Source organism: Lactuca virosa, chromosome 2, assembly GCF_052849685.1.
Source record: "Lactuca virosa cultivar CGN04683 chromosome 2, Lactuca_virosa_CGN04683_v6, whole genome shotgun sequence".
Classification (NCBI taxonomy): Eukaryota; Viridiplantae; Streptophyta; class Magnoliopsida; order Asterales; family Asteraceae; genus Lactuca; species Lactuca virosa.
The window spans coordinates 1,746,223-1,754,610 of record NC_136427.1 but is presented as its reverse complement, the minus strand read 5'-3'; positions in this window follow the sequence as shown (position 1 = coordinate 1,754,610).

Below are 8,388 nucleotides of genomic sequence, written 5' to 3'. Positions count from 1 at the left end.
CTTCTGACACAACCCAAAAGGGTTTTCAATCTTTTCGAAACTATGTTTTTCAGGTCTATTATTCAAATGATCCTAAATGGAAATGTATTTTACCCACTCCAACACTTTTAAAGTCACGTCAAAATTTCAAATGGAAGGGTATCTTACCAAATCCATCAAAAAGAATTCAGAAATCTACACGTGCTAAAACCTTTCATAAACAGACTTTTTCAAAACCCAAAGACACTCGTGTCAGGAATAACCCATCTTGGACCGGTAACAGATCCAAAACATCCTTAAAACGCTGACCAATCACATTGTTAGATCAAAAGACAAAATCTCCTTTTGTAAATGTCAGTGTAGTTGTCAAAAGGTTTTATCTCATGTCAAATCGAGTCAGAGTCAGAAACCTCATATTTTTTCAAAAAATCACAACACTCCAAATCTACTCAAACACCCAGGACTAGGCTCAAAAGTTGACAAGAGACCTGTCCCTGCAACCTCGGACCATGCATCACTCAGAAACACATCAATTGTCCCAGGCTCCAAACTTCTTTGGATGCCTAAACTAACCGTGTAAATCTCAGGCTTTGTGCAAGGAGGAACAAGAAGAAGAGTGGTTAATTGACAGTGCCTGCTCCTTGCACATGACCGGAAGGTTAGAGTACCTTCGGGATGTCTGGCCTATATGCAATGGTGGAAATGTCACATTTGGTAACAATGCAAACGGTGTCATCTGAGGTTACGGTGTTCTCACTACGGGGAATTTTTCCATTCAGAAGGTTGCTTATGTAGAAAGCCTTAAACACAATCTCAACAGTGTTGGCCAACTATGTAAAGCAGGACATCGTGTTGAATTTGATGATCAGTTTTGCTACATAATGACGAGTGATAGAAACACTTGTCTGATCAAATCTCGATCCGAAGGTACCATGTACCCTTTGGATGTTTCTCTAATCATTGCTAAACCGCAATTGTGTTTCTTGTCCAAAGCTGTATCCGAAGTCAGCTGGCTATGCCACCGTAAGCTAGCTCATCTGAACTTCCGGTACATCAACAACTTAGTCATTGGAGAACTAGAACACGGTCTCCCTATTCTCAAATTTAGCAACGATACTCTATGTCCGGCTTGTGAATGTGGTAAGCAGTCTAAAACAAGTCACCCTCTGATAATGGACTCTTCTATTTCTGAACCACTGGAGCTATTGCACATTGATCTCTGCGGTCCATCAACCGTAGCCAGCCTCCACCACAAGAAGTATATACTGGTTATTGTTGATGACTATACACACTTTACATGGGTCTTCTTCCTCAGACTAAAATCAGAGACACCGCAGATCTTCATCAACTTCATCAAAGAAATCAAACTTCATATCAAGCTTCCAGTTAGATGCATCCGCAGTGATAATGGAACCGAGTTCACTAATCATCTTCTTAACAGTTTCTTGGTGTCCAAAGGCATTTCTCACAACTTCTCAGCACCCTACACACCGCAACAAAATGGTGTAGTAGAAAGAAGGAACCGCACACTAGTAGAAGCAGCCAGATCCATGCTTAACTTCGCCCAACTTGCTCTCTACTTCTGGGCTGAAGCAGTAGCAACCGCATGCTTTGTCCAAAACCGAAGTATCGTGTGCAAACGCCTCAATAAAACACCATATGAGGGCCTTAACAACCGTAAGCCCAATGTTCGCTTCTTTCATATTTTTAGGTGTAGATGCTTCATGATCAACAAAAAAGATCAGCTCAACAAGTTTGCACCGAAGTCCGACGAAGGCATATTCCTTGGTTACTCCACTAACAAGGTTGCTTATCGAGTGCTCATCAGGCGTACAAGGCTGATCATTGAAAGCTTCTATGTGAAATTTGATGATTCTCACATCCGCGACGCCCCTCCATCTACTGAAACCACCGCAATCATGGAAAGTGACATTCCTGCCTCTTCAGGTCCCTTGAATCTAGTTGAAGTCAACTATGAAGATCTTTTCGATCCTATTGAAAAGGCGAAACTATCCGAAGTTATTGTGCCACCTGCAGCTAAACAACAACATGATGATGTTTCTGGACCATCTCTATCTGAAATAGCCTCTCTCAATACTTCCACCTCTCCGGTTGAGGGGGAAAGATCTACTCCGGATCTAGCCGCAACCGTCGAGGTTCCAGTACTTGATGTTGTTTAGGTTCCAGTACTCGATGTTGTTTAAATTCCTGTCCGCAGAGAAGCATTACCATCAAACGCATCTTCGGATTCGGATGATGAAATCATAGAAAATATCGACACTAGAACTTATTCAAGGATTGTCACTCTCCCATCCGCAGTCAAGGGGGAACCTTCTCAGGTTCCAGAGGAACTCCTATCTGTAACCTAGGGGCAACCTCTCCCAACTGCTCAAGAGAATTCCGTTCCAATAGATCACGATGACTCAGCAGGATGTTCTCAAGTCCAGGGGGAACTGTCATCTCCAACCGCAGAATCCTCTGACATTCAAGATATTCCCTCTACCGCAGCTGCTGATCATCTGCTGCCACGTCTTCATGTATGGGCGAAAGACCACCCACCAGGTCAAATCATTGGGAACCCATCTGCAGGCATCCAGACTAGATCTTCCAAGGACCTATCTGATCACTGCCACTATGCAGCATTTATGTCCTCAGTAGAACCCAAAACTATCAAAGAAGCATTGCTTGAACCTGACTGGATAGCCGCAATGCAAGAAGAGCTTGAAGAATTTCAAAGAAATAAAGTTTGGCAGCTCGTTCCGAAGCCATGTGGTCACTCCATTGTTGGCACTAGATGGGTGTTCGAAAATAAGTTGGATGAATCTGGTGCGGTAGTCAGAAACAAGGCAAGGCTAGTTGCAAAGGAGTATAGTCAACTTGAAGGCATTGACTACGATGAAACGTATGCTCCGGTAGCACGCATGGAAGCTATCCTGATCTTTTTAGCACACGCAGCCCACAAAAACGTCAAGGTACACCAAATGGATGTTAAGAGTGCCTTTCTCAATGGGGAACTAAAAGAAGAGGTTTATCTTCAGCAACCTCCAGGCTTTGAAAATGTTGAATTCCCAGACCACTGCTACAAGCTTGAAAAGGCAGTCTACGGTCTGAAGCAAGCCCCAAGAGCATGGTATGAGACTCTTTCTGAATTCCTTGTCTCATCCGGGTACAAGAGAGGAGTGATTGATCCCACACTATTCAGAAAAGCAAATGGCGACCACCTCATGATGGTACAAATATATGTGGATGATATCATCTTCGGTTCGACTGATCAAGGCATGGTGGATGGATTTGCTAAGCTCATGACCAACAAGTTCAAAATGATCATGAATAGAGAGATTAATTTCTTTCTAGGTCTTCAAGTGAAACAAGTACCGCAAAGCATATTCATTCATCAAGAAAAATACACCACTGAACTATTGAAGAAATATTCTATGGACAATTGTTCATCTGCTAAGGTCCCCATGGCCTTCGGTTATAAGATCTTTGCTGATCCCTCAGGCGAATCTGTGGATCACAAGACTTATAGAGGCATCATCGGCTCTTTGATGTACCTCACTGCAAGCAGGCCAAACATTGTCTTTGCAACTGGTGTATGTGCAAGGTATCAGGCTGACCCAAAAGTCTCACATATGACCGCAACCAAACAGATACTACGGTACCTAAAAGGAAGCAAATCTCTTGGTCTATGGTACCCCGCAGACAATGACTTCAGCCTGCAAGCTTTCACAGATGTGGATCATGCCGGATGCAAGCTCGATCGAAAAAGCACTTCAGGAGGATGTCAATTCTTGGGTGAAAGACTAGTCAGCTGGTCCTCAAGAAAACAAAGTTGTGTCTCTCTATCAACTGCAGAAGCCGAGTATGTGGCCGCAGCCAGCTGTTGCTCTCAATTCCTTTGGATGAAAACTCAACTGATGGACTACGAGTATAGAATGTTGTGGATACCGATCTATTGTGACTCTGAAAGTGCTATTGCTATTTCTCACAATCCAATTCAGCACTCCAAGACTAAGCACATTGAACTACGGTATCATTTCATCAAAGACCACATCTTAAAAGGTAATATTGAACTCATCTTTGTCCCTTCTCATGAAGAGATTGCTGATGTGTTCACAAAAGTGCTCGATTCAACAAAGCTTAACATCTTCCTGCAAATGTTAGGAATGATGAATCCAGACCCGCAATTCTTTTTGAATTGTTAGCTACCGCAGACCATCCTTGGTCTCTGTTGCGGTTCTAACTGAGAATTACATGTGATATATGGTTTTGGTACCGCTGTCTAGGTACCGCAACCATATATCATACGTATCTCTCATGGGTCTTTATGGTCTGTTATTACTAATCTTTGTACAAGTGTTTTCCTCAGTTTCTCACTGCAGTCTTTCCGTGTTCATCCGCAATGACGTTTCTCAACCGCAATGAAAGTTCCATCCGCAATGACGTTTCTCAACCGCAATGAAAGTTCCATCCGCAATGACGTTTCCAACTGCAATGAATTTTCCATCCGCGATCATCATGATAATTTCTCAACAGTTTTATCAACTCTTGATTGTGTGCTATTTAATGATCCTTCATTAAATTAAACATTAAAGACAAAAAAAAACATTCTCTTTAGAAACTGTCACATTCTCTTTCTGAATAATCTTTGTATCAGACCTATTTTAGGGATGATGACAAAAAGAACGTTTTTCAATAAACTCATCCTTAATTTGTCCTTTCCTCTCCCCAATACGTCCCATCCGTTAAAACTTCCTCTCCCATCACCCCCACGATCACCTGACGTATTGACATGCGTCTGACTCTACATTAAATGCAAAACCCCTTTTGGAAATCTCCCAAAATCTCTTCAAAGCAGTTTTAATTATGTGTGGCTGAGATTTAATCCAAAATTCATAGATTCCCCCCAAAACCCCAATCGACGTTTTACCATATCCTTACCATTTACCTAGGGTTAAACATTTTTTTTACCCCCTTTATAAACCCATCTTCTTCCCAGTCAATATTCTACATTTTCTGAATATCGATTCTTTCTCCCAAATTCCTGAAAACCTTCAAAACTTTCAAGAACTCTGTTTTCTTCTCTCAAATCTTCAACAATGGTGAAATCAGGTGCATCAAAGAAGCAATCCAAGACTTCAGGTTCTGTAAATCCAACAGGTTCCGACTCTCCAACAATCGCTTCAAGTAATTTCAGAGCAATATTTGAAGATCATCCTTCATATAATGCTCCCATCAAGCTTATGATCAAGTTTCTCAGGAACCACCCTCTGTTTGGTCCATTCGATGCATTTACAGACGTTGTTCCAGTTTCTACTCTATTTAAATGTGCATTCTCTGCATATCGCCCAATGGAGAACCCCCAAGAAGTTCATCTCATTCTGATGAACGATTCTTTGATCATCTTGTCCAAAGAAAAGTTCTTACATGCCATTAAAATTCTGGTTCACCCCTCCATCAAGATTTTCTGACCTTCAATGGCAGACGTTACATCCGCACTCTACCAGATGGGGTATCAGAAACCAATTCGAGGGAGTGGTGAGTTCAAAAAGAATCAGCTGCCTGCGGTATGGCAGTTTGTGTATCATTTTGTCATCCGCTGCCTATCCGGCAGAACCGGAGGCATCGACAACATGGGACTGAAGCTACTGGAATTGGTATGGAGCATCTACACAGGCCACGACGTAAACTATGGACAAATCCTTTAGGATTACTTCCTACAATACATTCCCAAAGAGCACCCAAGGGAGAACCCAACCGAGCTCACATTTGCATGGTTCTGATCATTTTGCATCTCAGACTTACATGCGGATGCTGGAATAGACATGGGTAGTGACATCAACTTTTTCGTCACTAAGGATCTTAAAAGGTACAACCCTTCTTCTGATCAAACGATATTTGGACCGATCCGCAGACTCCCTACTCATATCCTTTCTTCTCTTGGTCTTGAGACTACTGATGTCTCAGACCACATTGAGGCTACGGAGGGTATTGCCCCATACCCTCCTACCCCACCTCTTGCATCCGCAGCTATTATCCCTGAGGGTACCGCGGTCCCCTCTTCCACTACACTATCCAATCTTTCTCAAAGAAGAAAGCAGTTGGCAACCACGAAACAAAGAACACCCAAGAAGGATGCTCATAAACGAACCGCACCCACCAAGAAACGCAAAAAAAAACCTGCCCCAATCATATCTAGCAGTGATTCAGATGAGGATAGGCATCCAATTTCTATCTTCAAGAAAAGGAAAACAACCGATACCACTATCCATATGCGTGACCGGACCGATGCTGAAGCCTCTCAACAGGCTCCAGTAGTCCTTGGGGTGCCCGCACACCCATTCGACACCACCATTATTTTCCACTCAGACTCAGAAAGTGAGTCTGATTCTCAACTACGTGGAGACTCCCCCCCAGTGCACACCCAAGAGGACGACACTGGTTCACGCCCTAAGGTCTCCAGGGCTTCCCGACTGCATTTCTTTTCACCAGAGGAGTTGCGCTCCATTCTTCTTTCTGTCACCCAAACACTACAAACACCTTCCCACCCGCAGGGCACTTCTTCCGCCCATGCCAGAACTGAGCAGAGGCCACCCTTGACCACGGGTCAAGGAGACCGAGGAAGCTCAGGAAATCCTACTCTGCTTTCATCTTTTACAGGTGGTTTAGGCACGGTGAGCACAAATGTGCAAGGATCAGTGGACCCGAAGGATACTTCGGTGCGCTTTGAAGGATTTGACCATGAGGCATCCAATGACTCTTGGTTACAGTACAATCCGGTAACTGAGTCAGACAAGAAGAAGTATGCTGCGTTCCAAAGGGCTTTCCAAGCCCGCAAGGAACAACAAATCAAGCAGCAACAACAGAAAGAACAAGAGATCCAGTCCGTGGCTAGATATTGGGCAAATGTCATCAGCAATGCCAGTACCGTAGCCACTATTCAAAAAATTCAGAACTGGATGGATCAGATGGCTGAAACAATTTCAAAAGCTCAAGCTTCAGGTGCAGCCGCAGGTACCTCCAAAGTTCCTCCTACTCCAACTCCCATTCCATCTCCCACTCCTACAGTCAATCCATCACAAGACGAAGAACCTGCAATCGAACTCAGTTCAGCTCCCACCTTCGGTCTTGATGATGAAGACATCCAAGAAGTAAACAAGCCAAGCCCTTCTGATGATGACCTCATGATGTTTGAAGAAGAGGAGTCCAGCGGTTCTCAACATTCGACTTCCAAGCCTAAAGAGAAAAAGAAAAAGAAGAAGAATGTTGTCACCCGGAAGGAGTTCATGAGCCTTCAAGCCAAAATCGATCAGATCTTGGCTGCGGTCGAGCCTACTCAACCGCAACCTGAAGACACTCCAGGACCGCAGTCACTGATTGAAAGAATAGAGCGTCTAGAAACAAGGGAACACATGGCTGCTGAACGAATCTCTCTCAAAGTAGAGATGGGGATCCGGTCCCTTGACAATAATCGCAAGGCTGACCACAAGGACTTCATGGCTGCAGCGGAACGCCTCATTACTGAGGTGACCGCAATCAAAACGGATCTTCAAGCGGCCATCGCAGATCAAGCTTCTCAGTCTCAGAAATTGATAGATGAGACTCATACTGCTTATGAGTCCACTATCTCTGTTCTTCAAGCAACCATCAACACACTGTAGAAATCCCTTTCCTCCAACTTCCATGGCCCTGAGATCCTCCAGCTCACCAAAGAAATCCACAAGTTGTTCTTCAGCTCCTCCACTCCAAACAACCAACATTTGGCAGAAGCTCTCAATGCTCAGTTCCAAGAAGTCTTCAACAAGGTGGATGGACTTAAGCAATGACTTGAGGAAGCACCGGGGTTGCATCCCTCAAGAGGGGGAAGTGATGAAGAACAAGAAGTCCATCACTCGTATACTTCTATTCATCAGAGTCCCCCCATCATCACTGAAAAAATTCCCACACCACCGCAACCATCTCAACATACTCCATCTCCTCACACTTCACCTCCAAAAGATACTCCCAAAAAGCCAGAGACTCCTCCGCACTTCAATAACTTGGCTGAAAACATATCTTCTCCAAGCACCACAGACTCCCCTGCCATCGCTCAAAGAAAGCATGATTGGAAAGCATCCAAGCTGGCAGAGTTAATTTGGAGAGAATGCGGGTTTGACACCATGATGGATGAGTCCTTGATCAATTCTTGGATCAATCCGCACCACAGGCTCCTAGACGAAGATTACAGACCGCACCTCACTTATGCTGAACCCCCTGCTGATGGATACTGGGATATACCAATTTCTCCAAATGCCAAGTACTTCACTGTATTTGAGAAGTTTGACCAAAGCCTTCCAGATCACAAGAGACTGCCAATGGAGTTTGAGAGACTTAGTCTTTTTCATGCTAAACATGCCTCCTCCATTGAAA